Raw genomic sequence first — 23,968 nt, 5'->3', positions numbered from 1 at the left:
CAGGAGGTTTATAAAACAAAATATGGCAGTGGATGGCAAACTGTTGGAGATGTTGGAGATGTTCCCCTGCTCCAGCCTGGAAGGAGCCCGACATGACGAAATTGTGGCTACGGTCACATTTGCAGCTACTGGCAGTGATGTCCTCACCCTATTCTGAGGCTGCAGGTCTGCTTGCAAGGGATTGATTTCAGTGAGCACCACCTTAAGTGAAACTGAGGCATCTAAGGACTGTTCCTTGCTGAAGTTGAGGTAGGAGAATTTCTCCCTGAAAACCCTGGGTTGATATGGTCTCCTGTTAAGAGCCCTTCTTCCCACTATCCCTCTTTGAGAAGCTTGTCATGCTCTGTGTCACCCCCACTCATTCTCCCTGCCATGCAGGTCAAGGGGAATGGTAACTATAACAACTGAGCAGAATCCTAAAAGTCAGAACTAAAGCCCTTACCATGTGCCACACCACTTCCTATAGACTTCAGCAACTTCCGATAGAAATCAATCAGTAACTATCCTGAAAATCATTTCTCTTAAATGGTGAACATATGTTCAGCTGTACAAGGTTAAGAGCTGATGTTAACTGGAGCATGGAGGTTGAAAAAAGCACTGCCAGCATTAAATCAGCATTACACATTGATTGATGTCACGATCTGTCACTCTGCATAGTTCTGGCACTCTCTCCCAGTACCACTGACTTACCCAAAAAAGCATTCAGTGCAGCCCACACAAGAAGTATGATGTGCGGCAAAAATGCCATTTAGGCATGAAGCAGTACTCGCAGGCCCAAAACTATGGGTGCTATGGATCCAAATTTCACGGCCATGATGTTCTAGCTTATCTATAGCCATGCAAATGGCATGGGAACCTATTTCCTGTTGTAGTGCTTACTATAGGGTCCTGTCTTCAAAGCTGCAATCAAGTTAAGTTTCTAAGAAAGAATGGAATGAAAAGAGTTCATTATGCCATCTGATTTGTTTTTGCCACAGTGCGTGTGAAATTTATCCTATCATGGACTCTGCCTCACTGAAATTTTCTGTGGGAAGGGTGTGCAATGTTTCTGTTTGCCTCCTCAGAAACTGAAATGCTGCAATATCTACATATATGGGGATCGAGTTTCCACTTGTTTCCGTTAGTTACATCACAGCATTCTGAGCAGAATCAGCCGAACCAGCGTAAAGGATTGGGAAATTTATAATGCAAATAAGTTACACCCTAATTCACTCACATTTGTGTTTTCTGCAGTATTTTACACTGGGTTCAATTCACTCGCATCAGGCCCTGTCCACAAAACTGGCCCCACTCCTATGTTGAAATTGCGTGATTTTGCTGATTTCATTAGTTTGGGAAGACTCTTCAAATTGAGCTCATTGTCTTTGGGTGGACTGGCACATTTTGAAAGTTTTTCTTACAATGAAATTATTAAATAGTTCAGTGTAGTTTTTTTTGAGTCATTTTCAGTGATTTTATATCAGGCTGTTCTCAGGTGGAGGAATAGCTGGCCACCCTTATTAAAATGCTTATTTTTGCTGATTAACCTATTTTCAGCCTTATTAATAAAATTGCATCAAATATCTTAAGGAACACTATGAAATGGAACAAAAAAACGACGTTTTATTACGTTGCCTGATTGCACTGGCTCATGGAAGGTTTCATATTTGTGATTACGCAAATAAATTTCAGTGGAAACTTGAAGCCTAACCTAATATGATCAATTTCAAGTGCAAAGTGATTATTGACAACGCAGCCGGCAGCTGACGTCATCAGACTGCGCCAATCTGCGCACATGTGAATGGTAAATGAGTAAGAGCAGGAACGTTGGCATTTAAAATGATTTAAAATAAAATTCTACTTCAGTTATAATGTGCTTCTCAGAGGTGTCTCACCCAACTGCATTTCCAAGTCAGATTGGGACCGGGCTCTGGATTTAGCAGTGGAGCTGCACCCTTAGTCCCAAATTTATTTCAGTTTTGTTCTCTGTGCCCATGCCCACGGGGTAATAAATCAAGACTGCCTAAGCTTAGCTCATGCAGAACCCTTACGCTTGACGGACAGTGGAGACGTTCACCCGATCAGCCAGTGCAGGATTTGAACCGAGGTTTCAGAGATAAAATCTAACCCACTGTAATGCCCAAATGTAATCTGGCATAAACATTCCTTCCTCCTATCATGCGCAGATTGGATTCTACTCTCTGCGCATGTGCTGTGTTCCGCAGTGCCAGGACTGGTTGGCGCATGCGCAGTTGATGTCATTGTGCAATACGGGGAGAGAGCAGGGGTGGGGGAAGTGGGGGTGGGGGGAGCAGGGGTGGGGGAAGCAGGGAGAGCGTGGCCGAAGACCTTGGTGGTGACGGGTGCGCTCTCCTCTCCCCCCCCCCGCCCCGCTCGCACCCCGCATCACCACCCCCCCCCCCCCCCCACCTGCTCGCTATCTTCTTCCCTCCACCCACCCCCCCACCCCCGGCCCGCTCGCTATCTCCCTCCGGCCATTGTGTGCTGCCATGTGTTTAGGGTACCTTTGTGTGATTATTTGAGCAGTGCCATCTTTAGTCCTGGCAGCTGTCTGATGTCGCAGACTGTGACGTTTTAGTGGCAGAGACAGTATTTGCGCATGTGCCACTGCAGTGCCACCTAGTGGTAGCGTTGTCAGCAAACGCAGCCTTTCAAGTGTATTTTGGATGCGATTTCCTGGTTGCACCCAAAGTGGAAACTCTACCCTGCAGTCTGCATTAGTCATCTTTGAACAGTTTCTACCATTACCTACCCATCAAGTTAAATTATTCCACCATGTTAAGTGATAATAGAAAAAGATGACCAGAATTTAAAGATTCCTGTGATTTACATAAATTCACCCATTTGTTAATGATGAATATGAGCAGTTAGGGACTTGTGGTACCTTAGAGTGAATCTGACAATTTTTATGTGTATCCTTGAAGGAATATCATATGCAAATACATTGAGATTGATGGGTATGCGTAGACCACTTTTGATTAGATTCAAGCCAACATTGGTTTTGACTTTAAATGATAAAAGAGCTATTTTCAAAAAAGAGATGAATGTAACCTTTCTTGTCTAACTGCACCTTATTGAGTGGGAACATAAAGAAATTACTAAGCAGTTTTTAAAATCACATTAAATTCTGCATTTTTGGATTGCCTTAAGTCATGAAAGGCAGTGTGTGAATGCATATTCTTTCATGCTATAATAATTTGGTATTCTTATAAATCGCTTCCATTTTATTTCAATTATGAAAATGAACTGTGTATTGGTTTCCCTCATTATCCAAAATGGTTTTGTCATATAGAAAGCAAGCTGTCCTGAACACTGGGAAAGAAAGAAACAACTTTATACTTTGTATCAGCAAGCTTCACGGCATTTATAGGTACTTCCTGTTCGACATGCAAAGATAACTATTCACTGGAGTTTCTTGTCTTCAGGCTACTAGGGAATCCAAGCAACATCATTGCAAAGATAAAACTTAAAAGTTGGATAATAATTGTTTACAGACAGATTCTGGGACAGTATTGAGCAACTTGTTGGAACAGTTCGTTTTCAGCTCAGATATCTGAGTTTATCTCTTACAAAAATGTAAATTCTTGGTTTAATCCTTGGCAATCGTTCCAACTCCAAAATTATATATAAAAATCTACAGAAAATGATTCAAAACACATGGCAAATTGTTCAACAACACATTTTAGTGTATGAAAATACAAGCGGTTGCACTACCACCACCCTTCCTTTTGGAGTGTACTGTTAAAGCAATAAAAGGAGATTATGAAAGCTCCAATTAATATATTTTTTGTTTGAGGAAAGCGCGTTGGTACCTGAATAGGCTTAAAATCTCATGTAACAGTCAGCAGTCCTGACAATGTAGCACTCCCTCAGCACGACACTAAGGTGTCAGCCTAGAAATGGTGCTCAAGGTCTAGACAATGTCAAGAGAAATTTTATGCAACATTTGCCTACATAATAACAGTGACGATCCTTCAAAACCAAGTCACTGACTGCAAAATACTTTGGGGTGTCCCAAGCACTTGAAAAGTGCTAATATAAAATCCATTTTTTTTATGTTGACCACTGAACATAATGCTGAGCAAGTGTAACAGTTATATTTCCACTGTATTGAACAGTCGATGCCCATCATTGTTCTAACACTGAAAATGAAATATTGTACTGCATTAAAATCTTTAATACATTTGAGATTTTTGCTTCATAATAATGCATTTAAACACACATCTGTTTTGAGAACCTCAGGGAAGATCATAGACTTCAGGCCAGTCATACACTATTATTGACACTGCAGTCATTGTGGGTCATTTCCATAAATTATTTGGAAATTAACAGCTTTAATTGCTTTTTTGACTACAAAAATTGGTTAATCGGCCCTTTTATGCATACTCATTCATTGCTGTTGTTACTGTCACAGAAGTCATTCGGATCATTATATTGTGACGCCAAGCATATTTCATAGTGTGGTTATGGCTGCAAATAATATTTAACAATCTCTTCCATTGTCTTATTGTGCAGAACTTTCGTACATTTCTCAAGTATATCCAATGCATTGTGCTGACATATTATATTTGGGAACTCTATTTCAATCCTGCGATACACCAGCTTCCCAATCATTGTGCATTTAGGGACTTGCACATTATTCTTTTTCTCGGCCTGGAGACTGTCTGACATTTAATTCAGAAGACACAATAAAAGCAGTAATAATGAATCACAACTATGCCCCTAGTCAGTTTCCTTCACTTTTCCAAGAACTGTGGCAGAGTGTCTTAAACTAGACAGATGCTAACAATGTGTAAAATCATGCATAAAGCCATGAAAATTACAAAATGTTTTTCTCTCACAGATTGTTAATTTTTTCAACTAAAATAGTAGTGCTTGTTCCGAAAAGGCAGCTTTCAAAACAGCAATTAAAGATGCAGTTGGTTTGACGTCAAATACATGCATTACGAGAAATTTCTCTTTTTAATTACAGCATTCTAAAGCGAGATTTAATTCTTATTAATTTATAGATGATATGGAAGGCAATTTACTATTGTTGATACATAATGTCAATGTGTGCTGTGCAGCTTTGTTGTGGACAGAAACTGCATACAAACTGGCCACATTATCGACATTAGAATGCAACTTGTTCCTCAGATATGGAAATTTAAGTGGATGGAGAAATTTGATGTTGTAATCTGTCATGGAAAAGGGAAACCAAGGGCAGTGAAGAGGGGAAATTGAAGGTGGATGAGTGATTTACAGAGGGGAAACCAGAGATGGAAGGAACTTTAAATCCAAAAGTAACGAATGGTAACTCACAGAAATTGCATGATAACTAATAGTAATACTGGTAACATTCAGATTCTCCTCACAACCAACGGTAATACAATAACTCACTGGTAGTAATAGGTGTAATACTCATGTATCCTACCTATAACTAGTAGTAATCCTATAACCTGCTGATATGCTCCTGAAACCATAGCCAGAACTCTCCTGCACTGTACAAAATGTGGTCAGGCACCCCAAATGATGCCACTTTTAATAGGATCAGCTCTCTCCCTCCCAGCTTGGATCTGGTTCCATGTGCAGGCGACAACTCTAAATGGAAAACTTATTCAGAGCTGTTCCGTACAGTGTGTTATAGGATTACTGCCAACTACAGGTAGGATACCTGAATATGTTGCCTATTACTAACAGTGAGTCATTGCATTATTGTTGGTTGTGAGGAGAATCTAAATGTTACCAGTATCACTATTAGTTATCAGCTCAATTACATTGAGTTACCATTAGCTACTGGTGGCTCCCCCCTATTTATCATCTACAAATTGCCCCTCGGCGGTCCAAAAACACAATACTACTTTCCCCATGTCCACTGACACCACGCACCACCTCCCTCAACTCTTTCACTGTCTCTAAATTGTCATACTCCTTGTACAATATCCAATGTTGGGTGAGCTGAAATTTAATCCAACTAAATATTGGGAAGACCAAAGCCATTGTCTTCGGTCCCCAATACAACCTCTGTTTCCTAGTCACTGATTCCATCCCTTAGCCTGGCAAATGTCTGAGGCTGAACCAAAACTTTTGCAACCTCAGTGTCACATTTTACCCCGAGATGAGCTTCTGACCATATATCCGTACCATCACTAAGATTACCAATTTCCACCTCCATTGTGGCATCCGATTCCACCCTTGCCTCAGCTCATCTGCTGAAACCCTCATTCATGCCTTTGTCACCTCTAGACTTAACTATTTTAATGCTCTCCTGGCTGGCTTCCTACCTTCCACCCTTTATAAATTCAGTCATCTCTGCTGCGACTATCCTAACTCACCCCAAATCCCATTCACTCATGTGCCTGCTGACCTACAATACCCAAGCCTCAATTTTTAAATTCTCATCCTTGTTTTTAAATCATTCCATCGACTCACCTCTCCCTATCTCTGTAACCTCCTTCAGCCCTACAACTTCCAAGATTCCTGCGCTATGCCAATTCTGGCCTCTTGCATATCACAGATTTTAATAGCTCCACCATTTCTGGCCAATTAAATCAGCAGCTGCCAAGGCCCTACATTCTGGAATACCCTCCCTAAATCTCACTTCCTCTTTTTCCTCCTTTAAGACATTCATTACAAATTACCTCTTTTTTAACAAGCTTTTGGTCATCTGCCCTAATATCCCCTCATGTGGCTTGGTGTCAAATTTTGTTTGGTAAAACTCCTGTGAAGTGCCTTGGGATTATAATATTATGTTAAAGATGCTAGTCAGCTGAGGCTTAGTTGATAGCACTCTTGCCTTGAGTCACAAGGTTCTATGTTCAAGTCTCCCTCTAGGGCTTGGTCACATAAATCAAGGCTGACACTCCAGTGCAGTACTGAGAGGGTGCTGCACTGTTGGAGGTGCCATCTTTTGGATGAGATGTTAAACTGAGGCCCCATCTGCCTGATCCCGTGGCACTATTTTGAAGAAGAGCAGGGCAGTTATTCCCGATGTCCTGGCCAATATTTATCCCTCAATCAACATCACAAAAAATAGCAGATTATCTGGTCATTATCATATTGCTGTTTATGGGAGTTTGCAATGCACAAATTGGCTGCCACTTTTCCTACATTACAACGGCAACTGCAATTCAAAAGTACTTAATTGGCAGTAAAGCCCTTTGAGATGTCTGGTGGCCATGAAAAGCACTATATAAATGTTGCCATTGTTGTACTTGGATTTCATACGTCAAAACTGGCCAGGACAGACTGCTCTGAACCAAACGAGAAATTTCACAAAGGGTAGCAAGCTCAGTGTTCTGGGCTCTTATCACAGAGCGCATCATCTTAAACTCAGCACTAACATTTCTCAGCCACCCCCTAGGCTTATTCTCAAGAAAGGAGAGTCTTCATAGTGTTATAGAAGTTACAGCACACGAAATGACCATTTGTCCCCGATTCTGTCCCATAATTCAATTCCCTCCAGATCTTTTATATTGCTCCTTTTTGAATATTTATCCTTTTCCCTTTTAAATTAAGTTTTAGTCACTACCTCAAAGGTCACGTGTGGTGAAGGATCCTATGGTCCAATAGCTCCAATTCAAGAGTTTTCCTTTTCCTGTCCCCTTTGGTTCTTCTGGTGCGAATCTTTGATTTCCATTTACCAGTCCGCCATTTGTCCAGGAAAAATCTTTCACTATTTACCCACAGCATGTTCCCCATGTTTCACTTACCCCTTTACTGTCTGCTCTTCGCTCAGTATCGCTCCCACTCACACGTTGCTGCTGCTGCTCCTGGCTCTGCAGGAAGTGCTGGTCCACATGTCCATAAGCACAATCCCCTTCTCTCTCCCATTTCCCAGTTCCTTTATAACTCCCATCTCCTTCACTCAGCAGGCCCCCATTCGCCAACCGTCCCCTGATCCCCCATTCCCCAGTCTCCATTGGTCCTGCCAGCCCACATTCCCCACTATCCAAATCTCCCCAAGCTCCCATTCCCTATTGCCCCCATCCCTGGTCCACATTTTTCTGTCTCCGTCCCTCATTTCAAGCCCCCATATCTCCCTAAGCCCCTAATCCCCAGTTTCCATCTGACCCCAGACCCCCATTCCCCAGTTTCTATTTCTGCCCAGCCCCTATTCTCTGGTCTCCCTCTTTACCCCAACTCTTGAGTCACCCCCGATTTCAGAAGTGGATCCCAATTTTTGCACCTGGAATTCAGAGCCTACCACCTCCCTCCAACCCTTCCACAGATTTCCGACTCACCTTCACCCTTCAACTGTAGTTCAGACAATTTTTTGTTCTCTTACAGAATAAGTCCACAGTCTACAACAAGTTGCTTGCTTGCCTTACAAGTTTGTGTTTAAACACGCTCCGAGGACAAGGTTTAGTTTGCTTAAGCCTGATGACAATGGCAAAGGTAAGAGAAAAGCAAGACAGAGTGAAGATGAGTCATGATACTCGAGGCATGTAACTTAGTGAATTCAGTGATGGTCAGCAGGTCATGGTGAAAAACCAACGAGGTGATAAGGAGAAGTATGTGTTGATACAATCAGGTGAGGAGGGTTCGAAGGGCTCCCTTCTTGTTTCACCACAACAGGGTTATTTCTTTTTGAAGTGGATATACTTGCCAGTTCATTGACTGTTTAACTGTTTACACACTGTGATCATAAAAAGAACCAATTGAACAGATTTTCTTGAGTTTAACAAAAAAAGAGGTTAGTTTTATTGTACTTACACTTTGACTTTCACACACACACACACACACACACACACACACACACACACACACACACACACATACACACACACACACACACACACACACACACACATAGGTTACAGAGTAGGGAAGGATAGTTTGGTCGAATTAGAGTCCAGAGAAATAAAAGGGGTGCACAGTCTGTGGAGGTTTGTGACTCGACTGGCTTCAGGCTGAATTCAGTGGTCATGAAACTTTCCTTTGGTGGTCCTGAGCTTCTGATCTGAAGATTTGGATGGCTGACTTGGTGGTTCTCCTGGAGACAGAAGTGTGGCTGATTTCCTTCAAGGAGTCTCTGTCTACATCAAGGGCATCCCTGGGTGATCATGGTCAGCAAACAGCATTCAAAGCTTGCAAGGGGATTGGAGAGAGAAAAAGGAAGGAGGGACCCTACTCAGGTCTTCTCTCATCAGGGTCTAGCTGCTTGTCTCCTTACTGCAGAGAAAACACCAACTTAAGCACAAGAAGGGTGGGCCTGTCATATGACCATCACCCAGTAATTCAAGCATGGTGGTTACTAGTGTATTCCCTCTTGCAACTTAATCAGTCCATGTCTAGGAAGCCACCTTCTCACAGCTAGGGTCCAATTGTTCAAGTGATTAGATTTGAGTGGTTTGTTGTTTACAAGTTGAATACCTCAGGTAATGGCCTTGAGATAAAAGCAAAATACTGCGGATGCTGGAAATCTGAAATAAAAACAAGAAATGCTGGAACCACTCAGCCAGTCTGGCAGCATCTGTGGAAAGAGAAGCAGAGTTAACGTTTCGGGTCAGTGACCCTTCTTCGGAACTGACAAATATTAAAAATGTCACAGGTTATAAGCAAGTGATGTGGGGGTGGGGCAAGAGATAACAAAGGAGAAGGTGTAGATTGGACAAGGCCACATAGCTGACCAAAAGGTCATGGAACAAAGGCAAACAATATGTTAATGGTGTGTTGAAAGACAAAGCATTAGTACAGAATAGGTGTTAATGGACTGAATATTGAACAGCAGCAAGTGCAAACATGAAAAAAAACAGTGGGTAAGCAAACTGAACAAACTAAGATGAAATTAAATAAATGCAAAAAAAAGGTTGTAAAAAATGTAAAAATGAAAAAAAAAGAAGAAAAAAGAAAAAACAACTAAAAATGAAAGTAAAATGGAGGGCTGTCATGCTCTGAAATTATTGAACTCAATGTTCAGTCCGGCAGGCTGTAGTGTGCCTAATCGGTAGATGAGATGCTGTTCCTCGAGCTTGTGTTGATGTTCACTGGAACACTGCAGCAATCCCAGGACAGAGATGTGAGTATGAGAGCAGGGGGAAGTGTTGAAATGGCAAGCAACCGGAATCTCAGGGTCCTGCTTGCGGACCGAACGGAGGTGTTCCGCAAAACGGTCACCCAGTCTGCGCTTGGTCTCCCCAATGTACAGGAGACCACATTGTGAGCAGCGAATACAGTATACTACATTGAAAGAAGTACAAGTAAATCGCTGCTTCACCCGAAAGGAGTGTTTGGAGCCTGGGATAGTGAGGAAAGAGGAGGTAAATGGGCAGGTATTACACCTCCTGCGATTGCAGGGGAAGGTGCCATGGGATGGGGACGAGGTAGTGGGAGTAATGGAGGAGTGGACCAGGGTGTCGCGGAGGGAACGATCCCTTCGGAATGCTGACAGGGGAAGGGAGGTGAAGATGCGTTTGGTAGTGGCATCACGCTGGAGGTGGCGGAAATGGCGGAGGATGATCCTTTGGATATGGAGGCTGATGCAGTGGAAAGTGAGGACAAGGGGAACCCTGTCACGGTTCTGGGAGGGAGGGGAAGGGTTGAGGGCAGAGGTACAGGAAATGGGCCCAACACGGTTGAGGGCCCTGTCAACAACAGTGGGGGGGGAATCCTCGGTTGAGGAAAAAGGAGGTCATACCAGAAGCACCGTCATGGAAGGTAGCATCATCAGAGCAGATGCGTCGAAGATGGAGAAACTGGGAGAATGGAATGGAGTCCTTACAGGAGGTAGGGTGTGAAGAAGTGTAGTTGAGGTAGCTGTGGGAGTCGGTGGGCTTATAATGGATATTAGTAGACAACCTATCCTCAGAGATGGAGACAGAGAAGTCGAGGAAGGGAAGGGAAGTGTCAGAGATGGGCCATGTAAAGGTGAGAGAAGGGTGGAAATTGGAAGCAAAGTTGATAAAGTTTTCCAGTTCGGGGCGGGAGCAGGAAACGGCACCGATACAGTCATCAATGTACCAGAAAAAAAGTTGAGGGAGGGGCCCTGACTAGGACTGGAACAAAGAATGCTCGACATATCCCACAAAAAGACAGGCATAACTAGGACCCATGCGGGTACCCATAGCGACACCTTTAACTTGAAAGAAGTGCGTGGAGTTGAAGGAGAAGTTGTTCAATGTGAGAACAAGTTCAGCCAGGCGGAGGAGGGTGGTGGTGGATGGGGACTGGTTGGGCCTCTGTTCCAGGAAGAAGCGGAGAGCCCTCAAACCATCCTGGTGGGGGATGGAGGTGTAAAGCAATTGGATGTCCATAGTGAAGAGGAGGCGGCTGGGACCAGGAAACTGGAAATTGTCAAAATGACGTAGGGCGTCAGAAGAGTCACGGATGTAGGTGGGAAGAGACTGGACCAGCTGGCCTTGATGCCTTGCTAATGGGAACAGGATAGGTGGTTCACTCAGAATCCCTAGGTAATTGTCCTTGATGGGTCTGTGCACACATGCTATTTCCATACTAATGCACTGGAATGTGGAAAGTACAGTGATGCAAATTGGGGTAGCCATCTTTAACTGCAAGATTGAGTCACTTTTAATCTCTGTTTATTTTTTAAATTCAATTCAGGTTTCCAGCTGGTGGGTTGATAATCATTATTTGACATAAAGCATGTTTTCATGACAGTATTTGGAGTTGTTGTAAAAAGACTAGGTGCTTTCACATATCAAGTGAGGACTGAAGAGAGACTCTATCAGTGACATGTCGATCATTTGCTTGAAAGAGGAAATCTGACAAAGGGCGAGCATGAGAAACCCCCCATAGTCCAAATTCCTACAGTCCCAAGTGGAAATCAGAAAGAAAGTGCAAGTCACAAAGAAACTGAATGTTTGCCGGTATCAGCGAATCCACCAGTAGAGCCAAATGAGTCAGGGTCTTTGATTAAGACAAATCAATAAATTTCACAGTACTAACCATTAAGTGGAGTTTGCAGCCAAAGTCAAAGTTTAGAGTTGACACAGTCTGAGATATTGAGAGAGCAAAGACAAGCTAATGGAAATTGAAGAAGATACCCAGACAAAAAGAGAAAGAAGCCATATAGGTTAATTGAAAAGAAGAATAAATAAACTGTTCTTTTCATTACTTTTTGCCAAATAATGATATTTTTGTTAAAGACATACTGGTGTTAAGGGAAAACAATTATTTAAAATGTTAATTACTCTGAAAATATTGTTCATATATGTTTTAGTTGTGATTGTAACAACAAGCATGCAACCCAACCTATTACTTTTCAGGGTATTGTTATTGTATTCTGTTTATGTTTATGTTCCATCTTACATTTACATTTTTTTAAGTGGGGATGGAGTGTAGTGTACTATATTGAACTGGCTGATTGTATTGTGATAACTAAGCATTTGAATACTGCTATACTGCCTCTCTGCTAACCTCTCTGTTGGGAGGTGTAAATAAAAGTTTCAGCATGGCTGTACTCAGTAAAGACCTCATGTAGATTTACTCTGTGACTACACAACAATTATTGCTCTAGGAGATATTAATTATCCACTTATTGTTTGGAACAGAGAGGGAGTGAATCAAGAAAGTGGACAGAATTCCTTAGAAATGTACAGAACTTTTCCCTCAAGCAGCATATTAATAGGTCTCGTTATATTTCATTATGAGTAATGAAATAGATCAGGTAGATGAGCTAAATGATCCCACTGGTACAAAAAAGCTTTGTACAAAACCTGGAATCAGATTGGATTTGGGTTTGTTCACTATGTTCAATATAAATTCGGTATCAGGTAAATGACCTAAAACATATAAGTGGATTTAAAACCCAAGAGAAATAGCAGGTGAGAATTAGCAGATGCTCCTTTTATCTCTCACCTGTCTGTTTGTCCTTATATAACATGTGTAGCAAGGAAGATTGAACGGTTATGCATTATTTTGAATATGGTAGAAAATTGTAACTCAAGTCCTGGATGGGTTAAAAATGTTATCAATGTACAAGATGGATCCTAAAATAATTTAGGGCTGACTTGTTCACTTTAAAATAGCAACTTAAATGCAATTTCTCCTGTATGCTTACAAACAATTCTTGATCACTAGGTCAGACAAATGTTCCTCAGGGGATATTCATCTGACAATGTTGACAAATAACCAGAAGAATGCAACTGATGCTAACGGTTTATGATCATATAATTAAATCTCTGATTAGAATAAATTTCCAATTATGTTTTAGAGATTACTACAAATGTATTGAAAGGAAAGGAAAGATTTAATGTGTTATGTAAAAGCAACTCAAGCTGCTTTGTTATATTTCACTGACTACCAATGATTACTCTTGAGAGATATGTGTTTGAACTATAAACCTACGTAGGTGTTTATTTCTTACCAACATTAATCCTAGAATGAGGAAAATGGTCTATGAAATGTGTAATGCTTGCCTTGATTTATTTCATGCTATGTGTCCAACTCCAAATGATACAATCTATTCAGCTGGCAAATTCAGATGCTGCTGTCAGGGTAGGTAAATTGCAAGTGTCACTATGTGGATAGATTTAAAATATAATGAAATCAATCAAAACACTTCAAAATATAATGGGGGGAATGGAAACCTATTCCACTAGTTGGGAAACTGATGGGATTGGGTGCAATGTTGGTTTTACACCCCGCTTATTTTACTGTCCACTTAAGTCAATGAGTAATATTGGGCAGGGTGTAAAAATCAGCTTTCCATCTGATCCCATGCATTTCCCATCTGTTAGGTTAACGTGCAACATGCACTTTTTGAAGCTCACCACCATTAATAAAATTCAGCCCATGATCTGTGGAAGACGTAAGACATAGAGGGGGCTAATTTTGATAGTCCCTGAAAACAGGCATGTGGATTACGATGTGTGATTAACCTGCACGGGTTGACTGTAACATAGGCAGCATGCCAACATTGGACTGCCTGCTGTTTTAAATGATTTCAGTCTGAGCCAATGCTGAACATGCTGTTGATTGACTGGACACCTGGGCTGGGGGGAGGGTTTGGGTAAAGGGAAATTTAGAAATCCAAAGAGAGAGGCCAGGGCATCAGAACAGGATAGTGATGTGGGTAATTTCCAACAGAATGGTACGGGAAGGGACAGCGAGTTTAATAAAAATTGTACATTGGCAAATAAAGTCATTGCAGGGAATAGAGATAAAAAAATGAAATTAAAGTTCCTTTATCTGAATACACAAAGCATCTGTAATAAGATATATGAACTAGTGGCACGGATAGAGGTAAATCTAGTTCTAATTGCCATTACCGTGATATGGTTTCAAGGAGATCAAGGTTGGGAAATGAATATTCCAGGGTACACAATATTTCGGAGAGACAGACAGAATGGCAAAGGAGGAGGGGTAGCCCAGATAGTAAAGGATGGCAAAAGGACATTAATAAGAAGGGATCTGGCCTCAGAAGATCATGAAGTAGAATCAGTTTGGATGGAAATTAGGAATGGCACGAGTCAGAAAACACTGGTGGGAGCAGTTTACAGGTCCCCTAACAGTAGTTATATTATTGGACAGGACATTAAATGGGAAATTATTGGAGCGTGTAAAAAAAGGTAATGTATTACTTGTGGGGGACCTTAATCTGCATATAGACTGGGACAATCAAATTGGCAACAGTGGTCCAGAAGATGAATTTGTAGAATGCTTTTGTGACAGTTTCTTGGAGCAATACATTGTAGAACCGACTAGGGATAAAGCGATCTTAGATCTCGTATTGCGTTATGAAGCAGGGTTAATAAGCAATATCATAGTAAAAGATCCACTGGGAAATAGTGATCAAGGTACCATTGAATTCCATGTTAAGTTTGAAAGTGACACATTTCAATCACAAATAAGAATCTTAAACAAACAAAGCCAATTACGAACGTCTGAGGGGAGAACTGACTAAGGTTAATTGGGTAAATAGACTGCAAGGTATGGCAGTAGATGCAGAGTGGGAAACATTGAAAGAAACAATTCCAAGGGCTCAACAAAAGTATATTCTGTTCAAAAACAAAAACTCATCAAGAAAGACCCATTCACTCAGGATGTTAAGGAGAGTATTAGACTAAAAGAAGAGGCTTACAATGTTGCAACAATAGTAGCAAGTCTGAGGATTGGGAGTGTTTTAGAAACCAGCAAAGGGCCACCAAAAGGTTGATAAAAAGGGAAAAAACAGAGTGAGCGTAAACTAGCCAGCAATATAAAAACAAATTGTAAGAGCTTTTATAAGTACATAAAAAGGAAGAGAGTAGCTAAAGGCAGAGACAGGAGAAATCATCATGGGAAAGGCGGAAATGGCAGAGGCATTGAACAAATATCTTGCGTCTGTCTTAACAGTAGAAGACACAAGGTTCATACCAGAAATAGGCAGTAACCTAGGGGCTAAAAAAGAGTGACGTAAATAAGGATATTGATGTCAGCCGAGAAAAAGTATTGGAAAAACTTGAGGGACTAAAATCTGAAAAGTCCCTGGGACCAGATGGCCTACATCCTAGGGTTCTAAAAGAGATAACTGCAAAGATAGTGGATGCACTGGTTATGATTTTCCAGAATTCCTTAGATTCAGGAATGATCCCATCAGATTGGAAGTTGGCAAATGTTACGCTGCTTTTCAAGAAAGGAGGTAGAGAGAAAACAGGAAACTATAGGCCAGTTAACTTAATATCAGTCATTGGGAAGATGCTGGAAACTATTATTAAAGAAGTCCTAACATTGCACTTGGAAAAGCATTGTATGATCAGAACCAGTCAGCATGGTTTTACTAAAGGGAGATCCTGTTTGACAAATTTATTAGAGTTTTTTGAGGATGTAACTAGTAGGGTAGATAAAGGAGAACCAGTAGATGTAGTATACCTGGGTTTTCAAAAGGCATTCGATAAGGTGCCACATAAAAGATTAACAGGCAAGATAAGGGCTCATGGTTTTGGGGGTAATATATTAGCATGGGTAGAGGATTGGTTAACAGATGGAAGCAGAGAGTGGGCATAAATGGGGCATTTGCAAGTTGGCAGGCATTGAATATTTACACTCTATATTAATGACTTAGATGAAGAGACAGAGAGTAATGTATCTAAGTTTGCTGATGATACAAAGCTTGGCAGAAAGGTAAGCTGCAGAGAGGACATAGAGAGACTGCAAAGAGATAAAGACAGGTTAAGTGAGTGGGCAACAAGATGGCAAATGGAGTATAATGTCGGGAAGTGAGAATTTCTTCACTTTGGCCATAAAAATAGAAAAGCAGAATATTTTTTAAAAGTGTTGATGTTCAGAGAGACTTGGGGATACTCGTACAAGGAATGCACAAAGTTAACATGCAGGTGCAGCAGGCTATTAGGTAGGCAAATTGCATGTTGGCCTTTATTACAAGGGGATTGGAGTACAGGAATAAAGAAGTCTTACTAAAATTGTACAGGGCTTTGTTGAGACCACACCTGGAATAATGTGTGCAGTTTTGGTCTCCACATTTATGTCACATAACTTGCACTGGAGGCAGTGCTGCAAAGATTTATTAAATTGATCCCTGGGTTGAGGGGGTTGTCCTATGATGACAGGCTGACTAAATTGGGCCTATATTCTCTGGAGTTTAGAAGAATGAGCAGTGATCTAATTGAGACATACATGATTCTGAAAGGGTTTGATAGGGTAGAAGCTGAGAGATTGTTCCCACTGGTCAGGGAATCTAGAACACAGGGACACAGTCTCAGGATAAGGGGTCAATCATTCAGCATTGAGATGAGGAGAAATTACTTCACTCAAAGGGTTGTGAGTCTTTGGAATTCTCTACCCCAGAGCGTTGTGGATGCTCCATCATTGAATATATTTAAGGCTGGGAGAGATAGACTTTTGGTCTCACAGGGAATCAAGGGATATGGGGAGCAGGCAGGAAAGTGGAATTGAAGCCCAAGATCAGCCATGATCGTATTGAATGGCTGAGCAGGCTCGATGGGCCATATGATTTACTTGTGCTCCTATTTCTTGTGTTCTTGTGATCTTGTGACACCTGAGAAGGAGACCAGTATTGTGAGCGGCTAGCACCAATTAAGACTAGCATGCATTGCTAAAAGTGAACATATACCTCTTAATGGGGAGGTATATTGAGGCTGGAGCAAGCACTAGCAGTCATGCAGGAAGTGAATCTGACCTGAGAGATATTGAATAATGGCGCAACATGGGAGAAAGCGAGCTTTTAGGATTTCAGCCACTGCAGTGAAGGTCTTGGTGGAGGAGGTGGAGGCCCTCCAGATATACGTGCAGAAGGCAATGGGAGCAGATAACCATGGAGGTCAATACCAGGAGTCAAGCCATGAGGACCTGGATGCAGTGCTGTAAGATGTTCAATGACCTTACATGAATGCATATTCAAATGCCATATCCTACCAGCTATACCACTAGCCTCAGACACTCCTCAATTCACCACATCCCCATCACTCACCTACTAACAATCACTATCATACCTGACAGTCATATGATCCACCTGATCCTTGCACACTTAACCCTGCTGCAAGCTTCACAACCACATCTCATAGCGAGTACATCCAAACTCTGTGACACATTTCCTTCTCTCGCAGGACAAGATGGCACACAACCGGAGGCAGCAGGAGCCAACTGGAAGGGGACAGTGGCATTTGCATGTCATAACCCCATGGAGGAGATAGTGTTGGCCATTATTAGGACGCCCACTGCAAAGGCTGTGGCCAGCAACAGGGCTGCAATCATTGAAGATGATATCCCCATACCTAAGCTTCTTTCTCACATCCCACCACCCCTCATCCCACACTATCTTCTGATTTATAAGCTGCAGTTGGTGTAAGAATACACCTCTTCCTTTCCCCACTCTTAGCACCACAGCCCTATCTTTGTGCCTTTCTCCTTTCAGGTACCCAAGAAGTGCATTAAAAACAAAAAGTGCTGTAAATACTCAGCACGTCTAGCAGCAGCTGTGAAGGGAGAAGAAAAGTTCACGTTTCAGGTCAGTGACCTTTCAACACAAGAAACACAACACAAGAACACAAGAAATAGGAGCAGAAGTAGACCATATGGCCCATTGAGCCTGCTCCCCCATTCAATACCATCATATCTTATCTTGGGCTTCAATTCCACTTTCCTGCCTGCTCCCCATCTCTCCTACTCTCTCCCTCCTCCACCAGGACCTCCACTGCAGTGGCTGAAAACCTAGAAGCTCGTTTTCTCCCATGTTGTGCCATGGAAAGGTTATTGATCTGAAATGTTAACTTTGCTTCTCTCTCCACAGATGCTGAGTATTTCCAGCACTTTTTGTTTTTATTTCAGATTTCCAGCATCTGCAGTATTTTGCTTTTATTTTACCCGCAACCTGGTCAGGCAGTGGAATCTCAGCAAGAAGGCAGTGATGGCGAAGATGCACTGTCACTTGATTTCACGCACAGATACGGCCACTGTGCAAAATTTAGAGGAAAGCACAGAGGCAGGATCTGCACAAGGTGAGACATCAGATACAAGTGGGCTGCAGGCAGGGTAAGGGACAAGGATAGTGAAGGTGTGAGCTCGCTGGAGTTCTCCAGCAGAGGACTCTGATGAGCAATTCAATGGGGAAGCCTACAGAAGAATGCTGACGGGTGTGCACAACAAAATGCTTTTTGTATCGGGAAGCCTACCAGGAAGTTTGCAGTCAAGGAGCATGGAGGAGCCATGATTAGCCCATCACCTAATTGAATGGCGGAGCAGGCTTGATGGGCTGAATGCCAACTTCCACTCCTATGTTCCTATGAGGGCTGCACCAACTTGTCAAGGGGCTTTGTGCAGAGTTTGGAGCCCATCCTTTCCTGCATGGAAGTGGTGACCAACTCCATCTGCACACTTGGCGACTCAGTCGTGATGCAGCCTCTGATGGCTGATGTCTCAGCTTCCATTGCAGAACAAGCAGCTTTCACCAATAGTCTGAGTGCTGCAGTGGAAGCTCAGACTGAGCCATGCAAGCTCAGACTGCTATCATCATGGATGTGGATTACAGCGTGAAAAGGGGGCTTCAGGGTATCACAGTAGTTCAGGAATTTGTCCTCCAGTAGATTACAAGGATTGTTGAGGCAATGCCCCAGGGAAGTGGCAGAGGTTCCATGGAGCATGAACCTGCTGTCCTCTCTCAGGAAGACAGTATTTGTCCTCCCACCCTGACAGGGCTGTCAATGCCTTTCTGCTGCCTATCAGCCAACTAACCCAAATTGTTGCCCGCCCCATCCCCACCCATTCCAAGGTGGTGCAGTCCAAAGGCCTTCTAGGACCAGAACTGCTCAATGTCGACCTCCAGGTCCATCTGTAGTCTCCCCACTGAAAATCAACAGTCTTCCACCAGCCATGCTGCAATCAATGGGGGAGCACAGTGTAGGAGCACTAGGATAGGCAAAAGCACACGGAAGGCAGGCACTAATGGAATGATTATTGACTTTTGTAAGCAGCATGGAATGATTTCATTTCTAAATTTTGTTTGGCATGCTTATTTTGTAGTAGCTTTTATTTTTGCAGTGGCCAAGCGGACACTGTGATGGTCAGTGACAGAGGGAAGGTAGGATGTGGAACTGTTGACAAATGGGGAATTGGGATTGTGGTTGCTGGTATTGCACTCGGATGATTTGCCTCCTCTCTTCATCTTCCACCTCTTCTGCCTTATGCTCCTCTTGAGCTGCTCACCACATAGATGGTGCCAAGGGCTGCCTTGTCATGTTGGCAAGGTTGTGGAGCATGCAGCAGACCATCAGCTTTCTTCACACTCAGTCTATGAGTTCTGAAGGGCTCTTCCAGAGTAGATCAGGCAGCAGAAGCATTTTTTAAGGATGCCAATGATTTGCTCTATTGCAATTTGTGTGGCAGCATGGCTTTCTTAGTATGCATGCTATGGACACCGGAGTCATCGGCCATGTGGTCAGTGGATAGCCCCTGTTCCCCAGTAGTGATCCTTTGGTTTGTTTTGTTGGCTCAAATGCAGCGGACACAGCAGTCTGCCAGAGAATGAAGCCATCATGACTGCTGCCAGGATACCAGCCATTGACCTGCATGATTCACTGCCCATAGTCACATACCAGTTGGACACTGAGAGAGTGGAATCCCTTTCCATTCTGGTATAGGGCAGAGTTTTCATGCAACACCCTTAAAGTGACGTGCATGCAGTCAGTGGCACCCTGCACCATGGGAAAACCTGTAATCTTAGCAAAGCTGTGTGACCACTCTTCCTACTTTTTTCTGGCAAGAGAGAATGAAATGGAGCTAAGCTTTCAATGATGAGAGACCCTCAGTGACCACACTTATACAACCTCACCTTTATCTTCATAACTATGACAATAGGTTCTTTGCCCTGCTTTGAGGTTGCTGTTGTGACTGCAGCAGGTGGCAGATTTCGGTGAAGGCTTTCATACTGAAGCATAGGCATTGCACACATTCGGCTGGATTTTACTAGCCCCTCGACATCGGGGATCGTGGCGAGGGAGCCTGGAAAATACTTTTGGGAGAGGCCAGCCACGCTCCCTGATGGTGAGAAGGCCCCGCCCCATATTACCAGCGGTGGCGGGGCCTTGTGGCGGGCCCCCGCCGCTCAGCAGTGGCATCACAATTTACATATGTTAATATATTATAATTAATTAATTAATCACTTACCTGCTGACGCCGGCCGTCCTGCAGTGATATTCCGGCTAATGGCTGGAACTTCCGTGCCTTCAGATCTCTGTTTGGAGATCCGAGGCGTGACACTGGTGGAGAGGGGGGAGGAGTGAATTTTTCAGGGTGTGGGGGGAGCGGCAAAAATGAACGTGATTGCTGAGCGAATGGTGGGAAGGGGTTGAAGGTTAAAGGAAAGAAAGTTCCACAGGGGAGGGGTCATGATCAAAAGAAAAGTTTTTTTGAGGGGAAAGGACAATTAATAAAGTGTGCAGTCATTGGCAGGGGTGGGGGGGGGTTGGGTGGTGAGAGAGGGGATTGAAACTCTTCATAAACATTTCCCTTTAATTTTTATTGGTAAGATAACTTTAAATATATGAAGGGTTGGAAGCCCTTTAAAAATGGCGCCGGCGCATGCGCGATGGCACTGGATGCCATTGCCGGGGATGGAGCAGCTGCCCTCTATGTCATCGGGGAGGGCGTTCCGCCCCCTCCACGTAAATCAGCTGTCGCACGAAATATCGCAGCAGCTCAACGGCGCACAAGTCGCGTATGCGCCGTGCCTTTCTTCAAGCTCGCTGGCGAGAATAGCAGCGAGCAGGTAAAATACAGCCCATTGTTCCCCACTGAGGGTCAGGTAGGAAAATTGCTCCCTGAACACCCTAGGTGGATATGACCTTCTACTGAGAGCCCTATTCCTCCTCCTCCCTGTTCCACCAGCTTGTCATGCTCTGCATGGCCTTCGTTCATTCCCCAAGTCATGCTGGATTGTAAGGGTCTGGTTACTAGTGAGCCATGTCTGGGAGCAACAGTTTGTGCAAAATTCAGCCTTGAGCACCTGTCACACCACTCCCTGTCGACTTTTGCAACTTTAAACAACTATAGAAAGCACCAAATATTTGTAGAGTCGAAGCAACAGCTAGAAGAAGTCAACCAGCAATTAAACCGTAGGTAATTAATGTTCCATTTAAGTAGCACTGATGGGGGTCCTTCCTGCTGCTAAATGCATGTTCAGCTGTGTGAGGTTAAGAGCAGTGTTAGCTGATGTGTTCAACTGTAGAGTGGCACCACTGACGTCATCGGCATTGCATACTTATTGATGTCATGATCTGCCTGCTCTACATACTTACTGTGAATGTTCACTGTGCAAGTGCAAACACCCTCACAAATGTGGCACATGAAACAACTCAACCCAAATGTATGCGTGTGTGCCAAGGCTACCATTCTGCTCTCCAAACTGCACACGCAGCGCCCAAACAACAGGTGCTACTAATCCTAATTTCATGCCAAAAATACTCTAGAACCGGACCTTACCAATGAGGAAGAACTAGAAGCACTCTCCTGCTGTTATAAGGACACTTTTAATGTTTTGTTTTAAAATTTATTTAAATAGGATCCAAATGAATGTTTTTGAGAAGAAAAAAAGTTTTCTACAAATAAGTTTATTTAATAATAGCCTCAGTTTGTGCAGCAGAATTTGGACTTTTGTTCTGAGGCCATGAAATTGAATCCAATTATTATTAGTCTTTGAAATAGTTTACTCTGTGTGGGTGGGCTCCCACTTTGCTGTAGCGTGGTGTCCAATTTCATGGTGAGATGAAGAGAAACACCAACTAGGCAAGAATCTTTCAAAAATGTTGACCGTCATTTTGACTTTGACTTCAACGGAAATGAAAATCAGGAGAGATATATAACAGGCGGCTGAATTGATATCACCCATTTTACTCTATCGCCCAAAGTCAAAATTACCCTCATTGTCATCAGTCAATACAGAGTTACATTGACAGCTGTGTGAAGAAAATGCAAAGCTTACACAAGCCCACTGTCCTCATTAAAAAGATGTTCTGTAGTTGGCAGGATGGAAAATATGAAGGGTAGGAATTCTGAATGGAAAATTCTTATCAAATTCACAATAAATTTCTAGCTTTTACTTTTATGCAGGTGTTAACTGGTTTAAAATAAGCTTGTTAACACTTGTGTAAAAATATCATGCACAGAAGCAAAGTATGAGCATGTTAAATATCTGTATATAAAGTTTACTAATTGGAATTTTTATCCTGGTTGGAGTAAAGTAGTGCACAACTACAACAAATAAAATATTTTTGTTGTGTCTTTCCTTCTCCCCCTTCAAATTCCAGTTAAACATAATCACAAGTCCTGCCTGACCAAAGACAGGGCAGTAGACATTAGCTAGAGAAGAGCCTTTAAAAAGTAGTGCAGAACAATGTCAACTTCTAGTTGGTTTTGTCACTCGCAGTATTCAAATAATTGGACAATTACACTAAACAGCCCATTCTGATCTTTTGGATGTAGCTTACCATTTTGAACTTTGGAAGGAAAGGGAAAATAATTTTATCAAGTGGCAGTTATTAGAAGCAAACTTAAAAAAGTCTCAGATCTAATAAAGGTCAAACATTTTTCTAAGCTCTTGTTAAATATTTTTCATCATTGTTTTTTGCCCCCTCCAATTTTATCTCCTCCTCTTTTGAGGAGTGGACTTGTGCTGAAGTACAAATTCTTCAGACAACAGTCACCTCTGCTCCCAAGCCAAATTGGACTATTTTTTATTTGTGAAGTGGAAGATAGCAGCATCGTGGTTGAATGTAATCCTGTTCGCAACTGGCATCTGCTTTGCAGTAAAGGTCATTGGATAGTGATCTGACTATTGCCTTCCTAGCATATTGCATTGAGACTATTTGAAGCACACCTACTATCACCCTGACTGATATCAGTTTATAGTTGTGGAACTGGAATGGACACTGATTCTATCTGAGCTATATGACTCAGTTATATGTGAAGTTTACTCGTCAACACTATAGGAGTTCAGCCATTAATTCTTTTTGAAAGACCCACTGAAGTCATTCTAATAAGCTTTTGCTGTAATGCACATTCCATACACATGGTAATACTCTAATTTTGTTGAAAACTAGGAGAGCCTTAAACATATACATGCATACATATATGTAATGCTCCAAATTTCAAAGTAAATGGGTATACCTTGTCAATGCAGTCAATGGATATTTGCAATATTTTTGATTTTGTGCAATAGTGTAAAATGGGGATTTGGGAATCAGCAGCCGCTTTTACATTTTTCCCTCTATTTTTATTCCTATTGAAGTCAAAATTGGGAGAAATATGAAATGGACCACAGATTTGTTGTCAGCTGTTTTACACTATCATAACAAAGTCAAACTGACCCCCCCACTAAATGTAACTATTTACAGGCACAGGCCCTCCCTTTAAGTGCTGTAAAATTGTTTCATTGTGTATCAATGAATTGCATCTTATTTATGGGCAATTTACGTATTGATTCCAGCTATCGTTAAAGACCTTCTTTTCTTTTGGGCCTCCTTATCTCGAGAGACAATGGATACGCGCCTGGAGGTGGTCAGTGGTTTGTGAAGCA

The sequence above is a fragment of the Heterodontus francisci genome, chromosome 14, assembly GCF_036365525.1.
Source record: "Heterodontus francisci isolate sHetFra1 chromosome 14, sHetFra1.hap1, whole genome shotgun sequence".
NCBI lineage: Eukaryota > Metazoa > Chordata > Chondrichthyes > Heterodontiformes > Heterodontidae > Heterodontus > Heterodontus francisci.
This window is presented reverse-complemented; position numbering follows the sequence as displayed.